Source organism: Oncorhynchus tshawytscha, unplaced genomic scaffold (genome assembly GCF_018296145.1).
Source record: "Oncorhynchus tshawytscha isolate Ot180627B unplaced genomic scaffold, Otsh_v2.0 Un_contig_4177_pilon_pilon, whole genome shotgun sequence".
Lineage (NCBI taxonomy): Eukaryota > Metazoa > Chordata > Actinopteri > Salmoniformes > Salmonidae > Oncorhynchus > Oncorhynchus tshawytscha.
The window spans coordinates 1-20,195 of record NW_024609106.1 but is presented as its reverse complement, the minus strand read 5'-3'; the positions used below and the strand labels follow the sequence as shown (position 1 = coordinate 20,195).

At 43.5% G+C, this 20,195-nt stretch overlaps 1 protein-coding gene across 1 annotated transcript in view; it reads right to left on the bottom strand.

Moving 5' to 3' along the window:
* LOC112243682 (protein tyrosine phosphatase type IVA 3) overlaps positions 1-16,577 on the bottom strand; it is a 54,590-nt gene extending 38,013 nt beyond the window's left edge. Inside the window, exon 1 of the mRNA XM_042314218.1 lies at positions 16,414-16,577. The gene's annotated coding sequence lies outside the window, so the exon portion shown is untranslated. The remainder of the gene's footprint in view (positions 1-16,413) is intronic.
* Between the last annotated feature and the right edge of the window lie 3,618 nt (positions 16,578-20,195).

The following is a 20,195-nucleotide window of genomic DNA, read 5'->3' as shown; positions in this document are numbered from 1 at the left end:
CTGGGTTATTTAATACTGTGTAGAACTAGGGGACTAGCAGTACACATGCCCTGGGTTATTTAACACTGTGTAGAACTAGGTGACTTACAGTACACATGCCCTGGGTTATTTAATACTGCGTAGAACTAGGTGACTAGCAGTACACATGCCCTGGGTTATTTAATACTGCGTAGAACTAGGTGACTAGCAGTACACATGCCCTGGGTTATTTAACACTGAGTTACAGGAGGGCTATGCAGGCCTCGAATATTCCGGTGGCATGGAGTCGAAGCCCCCTTGCGTGTGGCAGCAATGCCCCCTTGCGTGTGGCAGCAATGCCCCCTTGCGTGTGGCAGCAATGCCCCCCTTAACACTGGCAGCAATGCCCCCTTGCGTGTGGCAGCAATGCCCCCTTGCGTGTGGCAGCAATGCCCCCTTGCGTGTGGCAGCAATGCCCCCCTTGCGTGTGGCAGCAATGCCCCCTCGTGTGGCAGCAATGCCCCCCTTGCGTGTGGCAGCAATGCCCCCCTTGCGTGTGGCAGCAATGCCCCCTTGCGTGTGGCAGCAATGCCCCCCTTGCGTGTGGCAGCAATGCCCCCTTGCGTGTGGCAGCAATGCCCCCCTTGCGTGTGGCAGCAATGCCCCCTTGCGTGTGGCAGCAATGCCCCCCTTGCGTGTGGCAGCAATGCCCCCTTGCGTGTGGCAGCAATGCCCCCCTTGCGTGTGGCAGCAATGCCCCCCTTGCGTGTGGCAGCAATGCCCCCTTGCGTGTGGCAGCAATGCCCCCTTGCGTGTGGCAGCAATGCCCCCCTTGCGTGTGGCAGCAATCCCCCCTTGCGTGTGGCAGCAATGCCCCCTTGCGTGTGGCAGCAATGCCCCCCTTGCGTGTGGCAGCAATGCCCCCTTGCGTGTGGCAGCAATGTCCCCCATGCGTGTGGCAGTAATGTCCCCCTTGCGTGTGGCAGCAATGTCCCCCTTGCGTGTGGCAGCAATGTCCCCCATGCGTGTGGCAGTAATGTCCCCCTTGCGTGTGGCAGTAATGTCCCCCTTGCGTGTGGCAGTAATGTCCCCCTTGCGTGTGGCAGTAATGTCCCCCTTGCGTGTGGCAGTAATGTCCCCCTTGCGTGTGGCAGTAATGTCCCCCTTGCATGTGGCAGTAATGTCCCCCTTGCGTGTGGCAGTAATGTCCCCCTTGCGTGTGGCAGTAATGTCCCCCTTGCGTGTGGCAGTAATGTCCCCATGCCTTACATCCAAAGTGGCTGTTGTGCCCTTGGGCTGAATATAATAATTAGAATTCCCTTCTCCCGGGTGCCAAATTGCCGTGCTCCAAAGCACCTCTCACTGACATGGGTCTCTCAGATATCTCAATTCTTATTCGCCGACGCCCGTCATGTGATCGGGTCAGACACATCAGGGATGAAGTGAAGACAGACGTCGGGGATGCAATGGCGCTCATCCTATCTATTGAATTCCGAGGCGCATATTGAAAATGTTAGAACTGTCCACATTTTACTTTTCATCAGCCGACATCAACCAAAAGCCTGTCAATCTACTATCCCCCATAGTACAAACGTTGACCCATTCTATTGGTCAGCTTGTCCTTCTGTGTGAGAAATAAATATTCCAAACAGACTCTGGGACAGTTGTGGGACGACAGATCACAAATTAATACAACCACTGTATATCAAAAACATTTTAAAAGCAACGGATCAGAACGTTTAGCCTAAACATTTTGATAAACTATTTGGCTATTTCTTCACATTATGAGCGCAGCAATGCACACACGCCAGTGTGAATGCTCCAAAATGCAAAACGCGGGAAAACACCACTCTCAAAAATGCACCGTGAGGTTTCATATCCTTCAGAAATTTAGAAAGATCTAAAAACACAAGCATGGGTTGTTACTCTGACTAGGGCTGTTACTCTGACTAGGGCTGTTAGGGCTGTTAATTGTTAGGGCTGTTAATATGACTAGGGCTGTTACTCTGACTAGGGCTGTTACTATGACTAGGGTCAACCGTAAGGCTCTCCAGAGGGTAGTGAGGTCTGCACAACGCATCACCGGGGCAAACTACCTGCCCTCCAGGACACCTACACCACCCGATGCTACAGGAAGGCCATAAAGATCATCAAGGACATCAACCACCCGAGCCACTGCCTGTTCACCCCGCTGTCATCCAGAAGGCGAGGTCAGTACAGGTGCATCAAAGCTGGGACCGAGAGACTGAAAAACAGCTTCTATCTCAAGGCCATCAGACTGTTAAACAGCCACCACTAACATTGAGTGGCTACTGCCAACACACTGTCAATGACACTGACTCTACTCCAGCCACTTTAATCATGGGAATTGATGGGAAATTATGTAAATATATCACTAGCCACTTTAAACAATGCTACCTTATATAATGTTACTTACCCTACATTATTCATCTCATATGCATACGTTGATACTGTACTCTATATCATCGATTGCATCCTTATGTAATACATGTATCACTAGCCACTTTAACTATGCCACTTGGTTTACATACTTATCTCATATGTATATACTGTACTCGATATCATCTACTGTATCTTGCCTATGCTGCTCTGTACCATCACTCATTCATATATCCTTATGTACATATTCTTTATCCCCTTACACTGTGTATAAGACAGTAGTTTTTTTGGAATTGTTAGTTAGATTACTTGTTCGTTATTACTGCATTGTCGGAACTAGAAGCACAAGCATTTCGCTACACTCGCATTAACATCTGCTAACCATGTGTATGTGACAAATAAAATTTGATTTGATTTGATTTGGTTGTTAGGGCTGTTAATTGTTAGGGCTGTTAATATGACTAGGGCTGTTACTATGACTAGGGTTGTTAGGGCTGTTAATATGACTAGGGCTGTTAATATGACTAGGGCTGTTAATATGACTAGGGCTGTTAATATGACTAGGGCTGTTAATATGACTAGGGCTGTTAATATGACTAGGGTTGTTAGGGCTGTTAATTGTTAGGGCTGTTAATATGACTAGGGCTGTTAATATGACTAGGGTTGTTAGGGCTGTTAATATGACTAGGGCTGTTAATATGACTAGGGCTGTTAATATGACTAGGGTTGTTAATATGACTAGGGTTGTTACTATGACTAGGGTTGTTACTATGACTAGGGTTGTTACTATGACTAGGGTTGTTACTATGACTAGGGTTGTTACTATGACTAGGGTTGTTACTATGACTAGGGTTGTTACTATGACTAGGGTTGTTACTATGACTAGGGTTGTTACTATGACTAGGGTTGTTACTATGACTAGGGTTGTTACTATGACTAGGGCTGTTAATATGACTAGGGTTGTTAGGGCTGTTAATTGTTAGGGCTGTTACTATGACTAGGGCTGTTAGGGCTGTTAATATGACTAGGGCTGTTACTATGACTAGGGCTGTTACTATGACTAGGGTTGTTACTATGACTAGGGCTGTTACTATGACTGTTACTATGACTAGGGCTGTTAGGGCTGTTAATATGACTAGGGCTGTTAATATGACTAGGGCTGTTAATATGACTAGGGCTGTTAATATGACTAGGGTTGTTAGGGCTGTAAATTGTTAGGGTTGTTACTATGACTAGGGTTGTTAATATGACTAGGGTTGTTAGGGCTGTTACTATGACTAGGGCTGTTAATATGACTAGGGTTGTTGCTATGACTAGGGCTGTTAGGGCTGTTAATATGACTAGGGCTGTTAATATGACTAGGGCTGTTAACATGACTAGGGCTGTTAATATGACTAGGGCTGTTAATATGACTAGGGTTGTTACTATGACTAGGGTTGTTAATATGACTAGGGTTGTTAGGGCTGTTACTATGACTAGGGCTGTTAATATGACTAGGGTTGTTACTATGACTAGGGCTGTTAGGGCTGTTAATATGACTAGGGCTGTTAATATGACTAGGGCTGTTAATATGACTAGGGCTGTTACTATGACTAGGGCTGTTACTATGACTGTTACTATGACTAGGGCTGTTAGGGCTGTTAATATGACTAGGGCTGTTAATATGACTAGGGCTGTTAATATGACTAGGGTTGTTAGGGCTGTTACTATGACTAGGGCTGTTAATATGACTAGGGTTGTTACTATGACTAGGGCTGTTAGGGCTGTTAATATGACTAGGGTTGTTACTATGACTAGGGCTGTTAGGGCTGTTAATATGACTAGGGCTGTTAATATGACTAGGGCTGTTAATATGACTAGGGCTGTTACTATGACTAGGGTTGTTACTATGACTAGGGCTGTTACTATGACTAGGGCTGTTACTATGACTAGGGCTGTTACTATGACTGTTACTATGACTAGGGCTGTTAGGGCTGTTAATATGACTAGGGCTGTTAATATGACTAGGGCTGTTACTATGACTAGGGTTGTTACTATGACTAGGGCTGTTACTATGACTGTTACTATGACTAGGGCTGTTAGGGCTGTTAATATGACTAGGGCTGTTAATATGACTAGGGCTGTTAATATGACTAGGGCTGTTAATATGACTAGGGTTGTTAGGGCTGTAAATTGTTAGGGTTGTTACTATGACTAGGGTTGTTAATATGACTAGGGTTGTTAGGGCTGTTACTATGACTAGGGCTGTTAATATGACTAGGGTTGTTGCTATGACTAGGGCTGTTAGGGCTGTTAATATGACTAGGGCTGTTAATATGACTAGGGCTGTTAACATGACTAGGGCTGTTAATATGACTAGGGCTGTTAATATGACTAGGGTTGTTACTATGACTAGGGTTGTTAATATGACTAGGGTTGTTAGGGCTGTTACTATGACTAGGGCTGTTAATATGACTAGGGTTGTTACTATGACTAGGGCTGTTAGGGCTGTTAATATGACTAGGGCTGTTAATATGACTAGGGCTGTTAATATGACTAGGGCTGTTACTATGACTAGGGCTGTTACTATGACTAGGGCTGTTACTATGACTAGGGCTGTTACTATGACTAGGGCTGTTACTATGACTAGGGCTGTTACTATGACTGTTACTATGACTATGACTGTTAGGGCTGTTAATATGACTAGGGCTGTTAATATGACTAGGGCTGTTAATATGACTAGGGCTGTTAATATGACTAGGGTTGTTAGGGCTGTTACTATGACTAGGGCTGTTAATATGACTAGGGTTGTTACTATGACTAGGGCTGTTAGGGCTGTTAATATGACTAGGGTTGTTACTATGACTAGGGCTGTTAGGGCTGTTAATATGACTAGGGCTGTTAATATGACTAGGGCTGTTAATATGACTAGGGCTGTTACTATGACTAGGGTTGTTACTATGACTAGGGCTGTTACTATGACTAGGGCTGTTACTATGACTAGGGCTGTTACTATGACTGTTACTATGACTAGGGTTGTTAGGGCTGTTAATATGACTAGGGCTGTTAATATGACTAGGGCTGTTAATATGACTAGGGCTGTTAATATGACTAGGGCTGTTAATATGACTAGGGTTGTTAGACTAGGCTGTTAATTGTTAGGGCTGTTACTATGACTAGGGCTGTTAGGGCTGTTAATATGACTAGGGCTGTTAATATGACTAGGGCTGTTAATATGACTAGGGCTGTTAATATGACTAGGGCTGTTAATATGACTAGGGTTGTTAATATGACTAGGGTTGTTAATATGACTAGGGTTGTTAATATGACTAGGGCTGTTAATATGACTAGGGCTGTTAATATGACTAGGGCTGTTAATATGACTAGGGTTGTTGCTATGACTAGGATTGTTACTATGACTAGGATTGTTACTATGACTAGGATTGTTACTATGACTAGGATTGTTACTATGACTAGGATTGTTACTATGACTAGGGCTGTTACTATGACTAGGGCTGTTAGGGCTGTTAATATGACTAGGGTTGTTAATATGACTAGGGTTGTTAATATGACTAGGGCTGTTACTATGACTAGGGCTGTTACTATGACTAGGGCTGTTACTATGACTAGGGCTGTTACTATGACTAGGGCTGTTACTATGACTAGGGCTGTTACTATGACTAGGGCTGTTAGGGCTGTTAATATGACTAGGGCTGTTAATATGACTAGGGTTGTTAGGGCTGTTAATTGTTAGGGTTGTTACTATGACTAGGGTTGTTAGGGCTGTTACTATGACTAGGGCTGTTAATATGACTAGGGTTGTTACTATGACTAGGGCTGTTAGGGCTGTTAATATGACTAGGGCTGTTAATATGACTAGGGCTGTTACTATGACTAGGGCTGTTACTATGACTAGGGCTGTTACTATGACTAGGGTTGTTAATATGACTAGGGTTGTTAGGGCTGTTACTATGACTAGGGCTGTTAATATGACTAGGGTTGTTACTATGACTAGGGCTGTTAGGGCTGTTAATATGACTAGGGCTGTTAATATGACTAGGGCTGTTAATATGACTAGGGTTGTTACTATGACTAGGGCTGTTACTATGACTAGGGCTGTTACTATGACTAGGGCTGTTACTATGACTAGGGCTGTTACTGACTATGACTGTTACTATGACTAGGGTTGTTAGGGCTGTTAATATGACTAGGGCTGTTAATATGACTAGGGCTGTTAATATGACTAGGGCTGTTAATATGACTAGGGCTGTTAATATGACTAGGGCTGTTAATTGTTAGGGCTGTTACTATGACTAGGGTTGTTAGGGCTGTTAATATGACTAGGGCTGTTAATATGACTAGGGCTGTTAATATGACTAGGGCTGTTAATATGACTAGGGTTGTTAATATGACTAGGGTTGTTAATATGACTAGGGCTGTTAATATGACTAGGGCTGTTAATATGACTAGGGCTGTTAATATGACTAGGGTTGTTGCTATGACTAGGATTGTTACTATGACTAGGATTGTTACTATGACTAGGGTTGTTACTATGACTAGGGTTGTTACTATGACTAGGGTTGTTACTATGACTAGGGTTGTTACTATGACTAGGGTTGTTACTATGACTAGGGTTGTTACTATGACTAGGGCTGTTAGGGCTGTTAATATGACTAGGGCTGTTAATATGACTAGGGTTGTTAATATGACTAGGGCTGTTACTATGACTAGGGCTGTTACTATGACTAGGGCTGTTACTATGACTAGGGTTGTTACTATGACTAGGGCTGTTACTATGACTGTTACTATGACTAGGGCTGTTAGGGCTGTTAATATGACTAGGGCTGTTAATATGACTAGGGTTGTTAGGGCTGTAAATTGTTAGGGTTGTTACTATGACTAGGGTTGTTAATATGACTAGGGTTGTTAATATGACTAGGGTTGTTAGGGCTGTTACTATGACTAGGGCTGTTAATATGACTAGGGTTGTTACTATGACTAGGGCTGTTAGGGCTGTTAATATGACTAGGGTTGTTAATATGACTAGGGTTGTTAGGGCTGTTACTATGACTAGGGCTGTTAATATGACTAGGGTTGTTACTATGACTAGGGCTGTTAGGGCTGTTAATATGACTAGGGCTGTTAATATGACTAGGGTTGTTACTATGACTAGGGCTGTTAATATGACTAGGGCTGTTAATATGACTAGGGTTGTTAGGGCTGTTACTATGACTAGGGCTGTTAATATGACTAGGGTTGTTACTATGACTAGGGCTGTTAGGGCTGTTAATATGACTAGGGCTGTTAATATGACTAGGGCTGTTAATATGACTAGGGTTGTTACTATGACTAGGGCTGTTACTATGACTAGGGCTGTTACTATGACTAGGGCTGTTACTATGACTGTTACTATGACTAGGGCTGTTAGGGCTGTTAATATGACTAGGGCTGTTAATATGACTAGGGCTGTTAATATGACTAGGGCTGTTAATATGACTAGGGCTGTTAATATGACTAGGGCTGTTAATATGACTAGGGCTGTTAGGGCTGTTAATTGTTAGGGCTGTTACTATGACTAGGGCTGTTAATATGACTAGGGTTGTTAGGGCTGTTAATTGTTAGGGCTGTTAGGGATGTTACTATGACTAGGGATGTTACTATGACTAGGGCTGTTAATATGACTAGGGTTGTTACTATGACTAGGGCTGTTAGGGCTGTTAATATGACTAGGGCTGTTAATATGACTAGGGCTGTTAATATGACTAGGGCTGTTAATATGACTAGGGTTGTTACTATGACTAGGGCTGTTACTATGACTGTTACTATGACTAGGGTTGTTAGGGCTGTTAATATGACTAGGGCTGTTAATATGACTAGGGCTGTTAATATGACTAGGGTTGTTACTATGACTAGGGTTGTTAGGGCTGTACTATGACTAGGGCTGTTAATATGACTAGGGTTGTTAATATGACTAGGGCTGTTAATATGACTAGGGCTGTTAATATGACTAGGGCTGTTAATATGACTAGGGTTGTTAATATGACTAGGGTTGTTACTATGACTAGGGTTGTTAGGGCTGTACTATGACTAGGGCTGTTAATATGACTAGGGTTGTTAATATGACTAGGGCTGTTAATTAATATGACTAGGGCTGTTAATTAATATGACTAGGGCTGTTAATTAATATGACTAGGGCTGTTAATTAATATGACTAGGGCTGTTAATTAATATGACTAGGGCTGTTAATAATGACTAGGGCTGTTAATATGACTAGGGCTGTTAATATGACTAGGGCTGTTAGGGCTGTTAATATGACTAGGGCTGTTAATATGACTAGGGCTGTTAATATGACTAGGGCTGTTACTATGACTAGGGCTGTTACTATGACTAGGGCTGTTACTATGACTAGGGCTGTTACTATGACTAGGGCTGTTACTATGACTAGGGCTGTTACTATGACTAGGGCTGTTAATATGACTAGGGCTGTTAATATGACTAGGGTTGTTACTATAACTAGGGCTGTTAGGGCTGTTAATATGACTAGGGCTGTTAATATGACTAGGGCTGTTAATATGACTAGGGTTGTTAATATGACTAGGGTTGTTAATATGACTAGGGTTGTTACTATGGCTAGGGCTGTTAATATGACTAGGGCTGTTAATATGACTAGGGCTGTTAATATGACTAGGGCTGTTAATATGACTAGGGCTGTTACTATGACTAGGGTTGTTACTATGACTAGGGTTGTTACTATGACTAGGGCTGTTAATATGACTAGGGCTGTTAATATGACTAGGGCTGTTAATATGACTAGGGCTGTTAATATGACTAGGGCTGTTAATATGACTAGGGTTGTTAGGGCTGTTAATATGACTAGGGCTGTTAATATGACTAGGGTTGTTAGGGTTGTTACTATGACTAGGATTGTGTCTTTGGCTCCTCAACAACGAAAGAAAGTTGAGAACATGAGATAAATACTGGTTTCAGTGGCATATGAGGAAGTGTTTATGAAAGAATCCCCATAACATTCCTATGCTAGTAACTCTAAGACATGCCTCATAAAATACCCCAAAACGTCCAGGTTTTAAACAATTACGTTTATGGTTAAATAGTTTCAAAATGTTGACTGCCTACGCTTAGATTGCAAGATTGGTGAAGTTGCGCAAATGGCAACTTCAGAAGAAACAGTGCCTCAGGTATTCAGTTTTCAAATCAATTTAATTGGATATTTTGGTTAATGGCGTTGGTGCTGTGGCAGATTGGGCACCGCTTGAACGCCATATGGCCTTGCCCCTAAAATCACTAAATTCAAGGCCTGGGCCTGTCATTTACAGTAGATTGCAGTAATCACATCTCACACGGGTTCAAATTTGCTAGCATTTTCCCACTACAATGACAATAACACCAGTCCAATCCATCTTACCTTTTCAGAGAAAAACAAACCTGCCAAAGACTGTTTGAAAAATCCTAACTCAAGTGTCACTTTAGTTCCTCTTCCAGTCATCTCGAACTGCTGGAGTGTCACTGATAATACATAGGGCCTATGACCTACAATATAGGTAGGTCAAACAGCCCCTAGCGCCATAAAATGTGGAAACTCGAGACAGAAATAGAAGTTGAGCGATCCTGGTACTAGTTAGCCTAGTTCTCTGGAGGTTCTCTGGAGAACGTGAGGTGATCCTGGTACTAGTTAGCCTAGTTCTCTGGAGGGGAGAACGTGAGGTGATCCTGGTACTAGTTAGCCTAGTTCTCTGGAGGGGAGAACGTGAGGTGATCCTGGTACTAGTTAGCCTAGTTCTCTGGAGGGAAGAACGTGAGGTGATCCTGGTACTAGTTAGCCTAGTTCTCTGGAGGGAGAACGTGAGGTCAGCAGCAAAGCAAAACTTGGGTTTTTACCCGTCTAAGAAAGCTGACAACCGTACCATGGTCTTGTTTCCATGTGCCAGTTTTCAAGATTAGATATCAGGTTAAGAGAGGCCGGCATTCGTGTGCTCATCTGACAGCTCTACAGTGTTGGCAGTCAGAACAGGCACCAGCAGGCACTGGCACTTTCCACCCTTAAGGACTCCAGAGGTGATCTTAAATATAGCTTCACTGCCTCAAAGCCTTCCATAAACACAGGCAAATATGCCAGTGCTCTGAGCTCTTTGCAGATGACAAATACAATTGCTTCACCCCCCCCTCCCCATCACAAAATTCCAAAAATATCCCATCTGATTTAGCCAAGTGTGGCAGAAGTTGGCGGGATCCCCCACAGGAAGCATTTCCCTTCATTGTATCTCTGTGGTGCCTGTCTATGCTATGGGGTCCTCTGAGGCTTGGCTGACACTAGCCAGCAGTCTCAAACACCACCCAATTCCCTATATATACACTTCACTGCTTTTGACCAAAGCCCTATAAGCAGTGCACTATGTAGATAACAGGGTGCCCTTTAGGACACACATAACCAGAGCCGTCCATCAGCAGACAAGCGAGCGCACACTCCCTAGAGTAAGGTCTCACTGGCACTTCATAAATCAAGATTAGGAGTGTCTGGAGAATCCCCTCCCCAGAGTGTCATTAAAAAGGCCATGTCAGATGGAATATATCAGATGAGGGTGAGAGAACCAGATGAAAGACGAGCCAGGTCAAGAAGACCTCTGTGAGCAACAGCAACATTTAAATGAGTTAGTATGGCTCTGGAGTTTTCTGGAGATAATGCACGCCATGCTAACTAGCGTAAACTGTGCAGCTGCCTGCAGGCTTGAAGGAACCTCCTGAACTTCAGAGGCCTGCGTTGAGTCTTTCCTCATGGGTTGGTTGAACTTCGTCAGTCACTTGCTTGGGAATCTCTTTCACTAAGTTAATTAATCCTGCAGAAGATTACATCATACAACAAGCTACTGTAGGGAGAAAAATACAACAAGCTACTGTAGGGAGAAAAATACAACAAGCTACTGTAGGGAGAAAAATACAACAAGCTACTGTAGGGAGAAAAATACAACAAGCTACTGTAGGGAGAAAAATACAACAAGCTACTGTAGGGAGAAAAATACAACAAGCTACTGTAGGGAGAAAAATACACAACAAGCTACTGTAGGGAGAAAAATACAACAAGCTACTGTAGGGAGAAAAATACAACAAGCTACTGTAGGGAGAAAAATACACAAAGCTACTGTAGGGAGAAAAATACAACAAGCTACTGTAGGGAGAAAAATACAACAAGCTACTGTAGGGAGAAAAATACAACAAAGAAACATGTCCAACACGTCTCCACAATGTAAAGCATTAAATTGCTGAGGATTTTCCTAAATACCAATTGACTGACTTACCCTGTTAACAATTCACGAAGGACAACTATATCCACACAGCACAATGAGACGTACAGCTCTGTAATTCATGAAGGAAAACTATATCCACACAGCACAATGAGACGTACAGCTCTGTAATTCATGAAGGAAAACTATATCCACACAGCACAATGAGACGTACAGCTCTGTAATTCATGAAGGACAACTATATCCACACAGCACAATGAGACGTACAGCTCTGTAATTCATGAAGGACAACTATATCCACACAGCACAATGAGACATACAGCTCTGTAATTCATGAAGGACAACTATATCCACACAGCACAATGAGACGTACAGCTCTGTAATTCATGAAGGACAACTATATCCACACAGCACAATGAGACGTACAGCTCTGTAATTAATGAAGGACATTATATCCACACAGCACAATGAGACGTACAGCTCTGTAATTAATGAAGGACATTATATCCACACAGCACAATGAGACGTACAGCTCTGTAATTCTAAGAAGCATCGGTGCAATACCTGCTATTACTTTGCCACGAGGCTAAACATTCTATAAAAGTCAAAGACCATATCATTACAGAACAAAAACGGAAAAGCAGAAAGCTCTGCCTTGTAACAAGCAGAAATAACAGGAATAGCTTCAAACTTAACGGAGATCTCACCTTTCAGAGTGGTCGATCCAAATGGGTCAGGAACCTATTTGCACTTCCAGAAAAAGTTCCCTTTTAAAACAATGTGCTTCCTGCTTGCCTCTCTTTTTGAGAGTGTACATGCGTACCAGTGGGCTTGCCTGGGCTGTGATGTCTGTGCCCAATTAGAGCTCCAAAATGCCAATATGAGGAAAAGGGGAGGCCTGCTCCTTAGGGAATCCTAACATAACCATTTATTAGGCTCCCATACGAGTCCCAAAGCTCCACCAGTTGTATTCTGTCTCTTTATGCTTCTTTAACAGCAGTTGGTTGGCTGGGAGCCAGGTCCTGCATGCAGAAGGCCAGAGGAAAGTCAGATGGAGGGCCAATTAACAAATGGCACCCTATTCCCTATATAGTGCACTACTTTGACCAAGACCTATGGGCCCTAGTCCTGGTCAAAAGTAGTGCACTAAATAGGTAATAGGGTGCCATTTGAGCTGTAGCTGTGAAACTTGGCTCTGGGCAACATGGCTGGTTCTGCTATGAACTTGGGGCGGTATTACCAGCCAGCCACAAAGTAACAGGTTCCCTCACTACTGTCAAGAGTGACCTGGGGGGGTATTACCAGCCACAGAGTAACAGGTTCTCTCACTACTGTCAAGAGTGACCTGGGGGGGTATTACCAGCCACAGAGTAACAGGTTCCCTCACTACTGTCAAGAGTGACCTGGGGGGTATTACCAGCCACAGAGTAACAGGTTCTCTCACTACTGTCAAGAGTGACCTGGGGGTATTACCAGCCACAGAGTAACAGGTTCCCTCACTACTGTCAAGAGTGATCTGGGGGTATTACCAGCCACAGAGTAACAGGTTCTCTCACTTCTGTCAAGAGTGATCTGGGGGGTATTAAAAGCCACAAAGTAACAGGTCCTCTCACTACTGTCAAGAGTGATCTGCCCCCCCCCCAGCCACAGAGTAACAGCTTCCCTCACTACTGTCAAGAGTGACCTGGGGGGCTATTACCAGCCACAGAGTAACATGTTCTCTCACTACTGTCAAGAGTGACCTGGGGGCTATTACCAGCCACAGAGTAACAGGTTCTCTCACTACTGTCAAGAGTGATCTGGGGGGGTATTACCAGCCACAAAGTAACAGGTTCTCACTTCTGTCAAGAGTGACCTGGGGGGTATTACCAGCCACAGAGTAACAAGTTCTCTCACTACTGTCAAGAGTGACTGATCCCAGGGGCTTTGAGAACAAAGCTGGATTCCCAGAAGAGGCCTCCTCATGAGTTGGGATCACTTGACTCAGCCATACGCAACTGCTTTCACAGCATAAAAACATAAAAGGGTCTAACACAACGGAATAATCCAATGTAGAAATCAAGTGCGTACAGGGATATAATTTGCAAGGGAAAGCGAGATCATTTGCAAGGTTTCCATGCTTTTATAGCTAATCGTTTCTTCATAGATTGAATTGTAGCTCTGTTTCCAGCATCAGGGAAACTGTTTGCTTGTGCCCCCCAACAAGTTCCACACAGAGTGTGTGCCAGCACATCCACCACCCACCAGTCCTCCTTGATGCATTTTCCAGGGACTCATATTTTCCCAATAAAAGGGGCGTATCAGGATTACTGAAGCGGAGGAAGCCACCCCTTGCCCCATGGCAGCCATTTACGTCATTGGTTGCCGATGCCATGAGTGAGGACTGACACATTCAACTGTTAGGACACCCCTGCCCAGCGGTGGTGGGCGTGGGCTCCACCCTTCCCTCTCCTGGCCCTTCCTGAGTCAGCGGTGGGGGAGCGGGGGGCTCCACCCTTCCCGACCCCTTCCTGAGCCAGCGGCTGATTAGGTAGGCTGTGGCTACATCTCAAAACGGAACCTAATTCCCTATGTAGTGCCCCCATAGGGCCCCAGTCAGAAGTCGGGAATAAGGTATGATTTGGGATGCCGGCCGGTGTGACAAACTGGGGTGGGCCTCCCTCCTCACACCTTCCTAGTTTACAACCAGCAGAGAGAAGCCGGTGTCACAGTAAGGGGGGAAACAATGAGGTTGAGCCAGGTCAGTGGGCAGAGCAGCAGGGTGACTAGAACAGGACTTAATGCATAAGGAGAGTTTCCACTGTGACCTAGCCTCTACTCAGGACCTATATCAAAAATAACTGCCATCATCAACCTCAGCACTAGAGGGACAGGTTCTTTACAATTAGACATGGGGTTGAATCCCAAATGGCACACTATAGGGATACTCTATATAGTGCACTACTTTGGACCAAGACCCACCGGGGAAAAACATGCCATTTGGGATACACTCCAAGGAGAAATATGCCCATTATGTCAGTGGCTCACAAATAAAATGTGGCCACAATAGAGCCTTGAGTTTGAGCCTGTCCTAAGCATGACTTCCTTTAGGAAGGAACACACAAAACCAAGAAAGAAGAGGAGAGTTGTTCCCAGGCCTCAGCGCTTCCTGCTGTTAGGCCTATATGACAGAAGAAACATATTGGAGACCCACCGGGACCACAAACCACAGCAGTAGCCTGTAATGAAGTCCGTCTGGACAATAGTACCACAGCCTCAGTAAAACAGAGAGAATGCTATGTGAAAGTCTGTGACGGAGCGACTTCATGTGGGAAAGACAGGAGAAGTAATCAACAGGGCAGATGAGATGCCCACCCTCTCACCAGGTTGCTGCTTCACACACACACACCTGTTCACACCTGTGACAACAGGGCAGAGTACTTTAACAGAAAAATCTCGAGCTACCTGCTAGCCGACACTACGCTATTCCAATCAGACCCACTTTCCATAACCACTGGCAGCCGGTGAAGTAAACCTATACAGGGCTATTTTGAAATACAGCACAATAACTTTTTCCCGACAGATTTATCCATGTCGAACTGTGTTACTTGCAAAAGGCCAAAAGGTTGTTAAAGCGGCAAGCAGCAGTTGAAACAATAACAAAGCGTCCTCCCTGTCACTGTTTCACAACAAAGCAAAGGGATGGGACAGATTTCTTTTTTACTACTCTCAAACTCATAGCCAGAGCTATGGACGCAAGGACTGACCATCCATGATATTAAAATGATAGTTTTAAAGGATACCTTTATTTAACTAGGCAAGTCAGTTAAGAACTAATTCTTATTTACAATGACGGCCTTCCCTGGCCAAACCCAGACGACGCTGGGCCAATTGTGTGCCGCCCTATGGGACTCCCAATCACGGCCAGATGTGATACAGCCTGGATTCGAACCAGGGCCTGTAGTGACGCCTCTTGCACTGAGATGCAGTGCCTTAGACCACTGTGCCCCAAATCAGGATTTATCTCACTAATTGGATAAAGAACATTTCATGAAGTGAAAGGGATTTAGCTGCTGTACATGGTTGTATAACAGCTTTTAAAATATCAATAGTAAATCTACAAATCAGCTTTGGACATTTTGAGAATGAGAAAACAGCAGCACTATGTGCAATTGTCTATATGCATAAATATAATCTTGTCTGGTGCTGTTAAATTTCATCAGTATCTTGATCTGAAATAAAACTGGGAGCAGCGCCCATACCCCGCAGTGTATAAAAGCTGGACTCGAGGTTTTAGGGAGAGTTCCTCCATAAAGTTGCATAGAAATGGGCATAACGTTAGTGTGCCATCATCAACTAAAGTAAACAAAGGACTGGAGCAAGAATTTATTTGCATCTCAGCGAGCCGGGCATTTTCAAGAAAAACGAATCGGTTTTTTTCCGAGGAATTGCGGTAGAAATAAGATTCAAATGTTCGTGTGTAACAGTATTTGTATAGCCAACCTCAATGGCAAGAAAGCTTCTAAAATGGTTTGATTGAAGGAAGAAGCACAAGGACTGCGCACCACCTTAAAAATGCTAACCTGTTGCCATCAAAACACTAAGCCTGTTTCAAGAATCTTCACATGGTTGGTTCATCGTTGGCTAGTTAGCGCACAACGCAAGTTTACAGTTTGCATGGTAGCTAGTTACAAAGACCATCCTGACCATCATAAACAGACCTCTACTGTTGTTACGGGCAAGCTAACTAGCACTAAGCTAGCTAACGTTAGATAGCTACATCCGTAACGTTAGACTAGATCTTGCATGCAAATTCATATTTCATTTGATAAAGGCTTACCGTTTCCAAGCTACCGATGGTATCTTAAACTACTTGGTCGGCAGCAGCTCCTGGATACTTTTATGAGCAATTTCACATTGTTTGTAGCTATTTTATTGCACACAGACGGAGCGATCAAAACTCGGTCCATGTGATTTTAAAACGACAATGACATTTCTCCCTCCTCTGTCTCCATGGGGACCTCGCGTCACAATCGTTCTGTGAGAATAGGGGCGGGTCTCAGAACCATTTAAACAGCTGGCGGGAACACACTTATGTCAGATTCTCAATGTCATCTGTCCAGACGTTTTCTGGACAAATATTTTCTATCTAACCCCATTATTTGTTGTCTAATACCCAGCTGCATAGCATAATGAGACGTCTACAATGCTCTAAACGTATATATTTTAGGTTGCTCTGGTACGCCATCTAGCGTACGATAAAAGTGTACACAACAGCTACTTGGTGGTGATGTTACACCGAGTACTAGTATTCTGGTACGACAGACAGACAATCAAACGATAGATCCAAGCCTCTTGACCACAGTCAAACATGTGTGACTGTATGTAATAAAGTATAAAAGCAGGCTCTGACACAGAATGCAGTGTAATTTAATGCTCAGAAAGATATTAATAATCCGAAAGTAATCTGCAATAGCTTTGTCTATCTGATAAATAGGACAAGGAAGGCCTGTGATGGGAGAGGGGAATAGGGTGGGGCCCATGGGGAATAGGGTGTGCCATGTATGGGCCCTGGTCAACATTTGTGCACTAAATAGGGAATATGATCCTATTCCTCGGGCTCCTGAGTGGCGCAGCGATCTAAGGCCCTGCATATCATTGCACGAGGTGTCACTACAGTCCCTGGTTTAAATCCAGGCTGTATCACATCCAGCTGTGATTGAGAGTCCCATAGGACGGTGCACAATTGGCCCAGTGTTGTCTGGGGTAGGCCGTCATTGTAAATAAGAATTTGTTCTTAACTGACTTGCCTAGTTAAATAAAACACTTTTTAAAAATCCTACAGTATATAGTGCCCTACTTTTGTATGGGTCCTGGTCAAAATTAGTGCACTATATATGAAACAGGGTGCAATTTAGGATGTAGCCATAGGTGTAAGCCGTGGTAAGAAATAAGAATGCTTGACAGCTGTGTCATTCCAGCAGGCAGTGGCAGACGCTGTTCTGAAGCGATTACCATGGCCTAGACTCTAGACCAAGGGTGTCATGCACCCCAAAGATCTGAGGTGACATAAAAGTATATGAGGATGGCTGGAGGGGGTTCTAGGCCCCTGACCGTAAATTGGAGAACACCTGAAACAGCATTTTTTTTCTGCAATCTAGAGACATATTCATTATGCTTAATTCTATGTCAAATCCTCCTGACTGGTGGTTATTTTTTTTCAAGAAACGAAATATGCTACTCTGCATCTCTGCTCAAATCTGGGTAAAAGATTGAAAGGAATGTGAGTCTTTTTCAGTATATTTAGTTATTACATGCTTTTGTACCAAGCTTTCCAACAAGCACACCAGCTAAGATACTCGAACTTAATGCATAACCTGAAATGGCTTCTTGGTAGCTAGTTATAAGGTAAGGAGATTGGGAATCTTTCAAAGCTAGCTAAAGCCAACTTCATAAAATTGCTAGTAATGTTACAGAGAAATGACAACAACAACAAAATGTAATTAAAAAAAAAAAAAGGATAGGGCCCGTGCCCCTGTGTTCCCTATTGGGCTCTGCTCTAGACCAGGGATGAGGGCCCGCAGTGGCACACGCGGGTCTGCATTCCCACATCCATACCCACACATGCAGTCAAAGGCCTCAGCCTTTTTGGCGCCCACATTTTAGCGGTACCCCTCTTGACAGCAAAGAGAAAAAGTTACGTTTAGAGTTAATTTCAATTCTACACATTTTGCCTTGGGGCGCAGAAAGTAGATTTTGAAATGTTCTAACTCATTTCATGTAATTCTACTCATTTAGCCATGGGGAGGAAGTAAGTAAGTGTTTCACTGTTAGTTTACACCTGTTATTTACAAAGCATGTGACAAATAACATTTCATTTGATTTGAGGAGAGACATATTTTTGCAGTTTCACAGCAAATATTTTGCAATTCTACACATTTTGCAGTAGGGTTTTGTTTGCGGTTTTTAATATGATATCTGCCCATGCCTGCTCTAGACTTACATCCTAAATTGCAACCTATTCCCGTTATAGTGTACTTCTTTTGACCAGGTCCTATACTATATAGGAATAGGGTGCCATTTGGGATACATGTTCTCTCTAGTCTTTGGCATTGACTGACTGAAACAGATCCCCTGCTGCACCTGCTGCAAAGATTTATGGGCTTTTGGCACGCCAGGCATAGGCAGCGACCCCCCTGATTACTGAACCGACAGGATATATGCCTGTGTCCCAAATGGCACCCTACACTCTTAAGAAAAAAAAAGGAACTATCTAGAACCTAAAAGGGTTCTTCGACTGTTTTATTCCTACATAAGCAGGAATAAAACATTCAGAACAATTATTTAGGGTGCCATTTGGGACGAAACCTAAAGTTACTTAAAACCATACTGTTGCAGGATTATACAAATATCTCATATGTTACCCTATTCCCTTTCTAGTGCATGACTTTTGACCGGGCAAATAGTGCTCCGGTCAAATGTTGTCCTCTCTAGGTTACCATTTAGGATAGACTCTATCTTTTTCTGTTGATGGCATTTTTGATAAAACAGAGTTTAACAACTCACTCAAAAAAAGGAACTATCTAGAACCTAAAAGGGTTCTTCGACTGTCCCCATAGAACCCTTTGAAGACCCCTTTTTGGTTCCCGGTAAAACTCTTTTGGGTTCCATGGACTGTAGGACCCTTTCCACAGAGACAACCGAAGAACCCTTTTGTGTGTTCCCCTTGATAGTGCTTGGACATTTGATCAGGGCCCATCACTGTGTAGACAACAGGGGGCCATTTGTCTCGCTGCCCCAGGACATGAACAGTTTGTGGTGAGGAGTTTATGACGTGTGAATGATTAAAACAGTGAGGAGTAAATTGTGATTGTTGTGATGTAACCCTCTCACATGTTGTGTTCAACCTGTAAATCTGGGTTAGAGTGATACCCATGGAGAGGCTTAGCATACATAGGCTTACCAGTTCTTTCATAACCCCCCTATAGTTGTATTAATCTGAACAGTATTAAAATATAGCCTGCTGTGGGCTATGCACTTATATTTGGAGTTGTTTACGCCCCTCCTTTTTTTTTCTTGCATTGAGCACCACATATTTGAAGTAAAATACACTATTGGGCAGGCTATAAAATCCAAACTAGAAACCAGTCATATGATTAAAAAACACTAGGTCATCACGATGAGGCTTGCTATAAATAACCTAGGGTAATTGTCTAGGGATTTGCCTTTCATTTGAACTGGCAGACCATGATGACCGTTATGACAACCAGATATTCCAAACTCTTTGTGACATCTGAATGAAATGTGTTTATTAGGCTAAGTGTCATAGTCAGAGTTGCCAAGGAAACAATTGAGGAAGTTAAGAATCTTGGTGCCTTTTCGATTTTCAACCAACACATCCGTACCACCATCGACTGAGCGTCATGTCTAGGAAGGTGGGTATGTGTCACTGAGGTATAAAGTACGGGTATGCGTATTTATGTGATTTTGAGATGATGTGGTACTGGCAGGAAGTAGTGATGATGGGTCCTTCGCGAACGGCTCTTTTTGAACGGATCTTATTGGAAAGAGCCGTTATTTTGTCTCCCTGATTTGCATAATGCTTTTTGAGCCCAAAGTGTT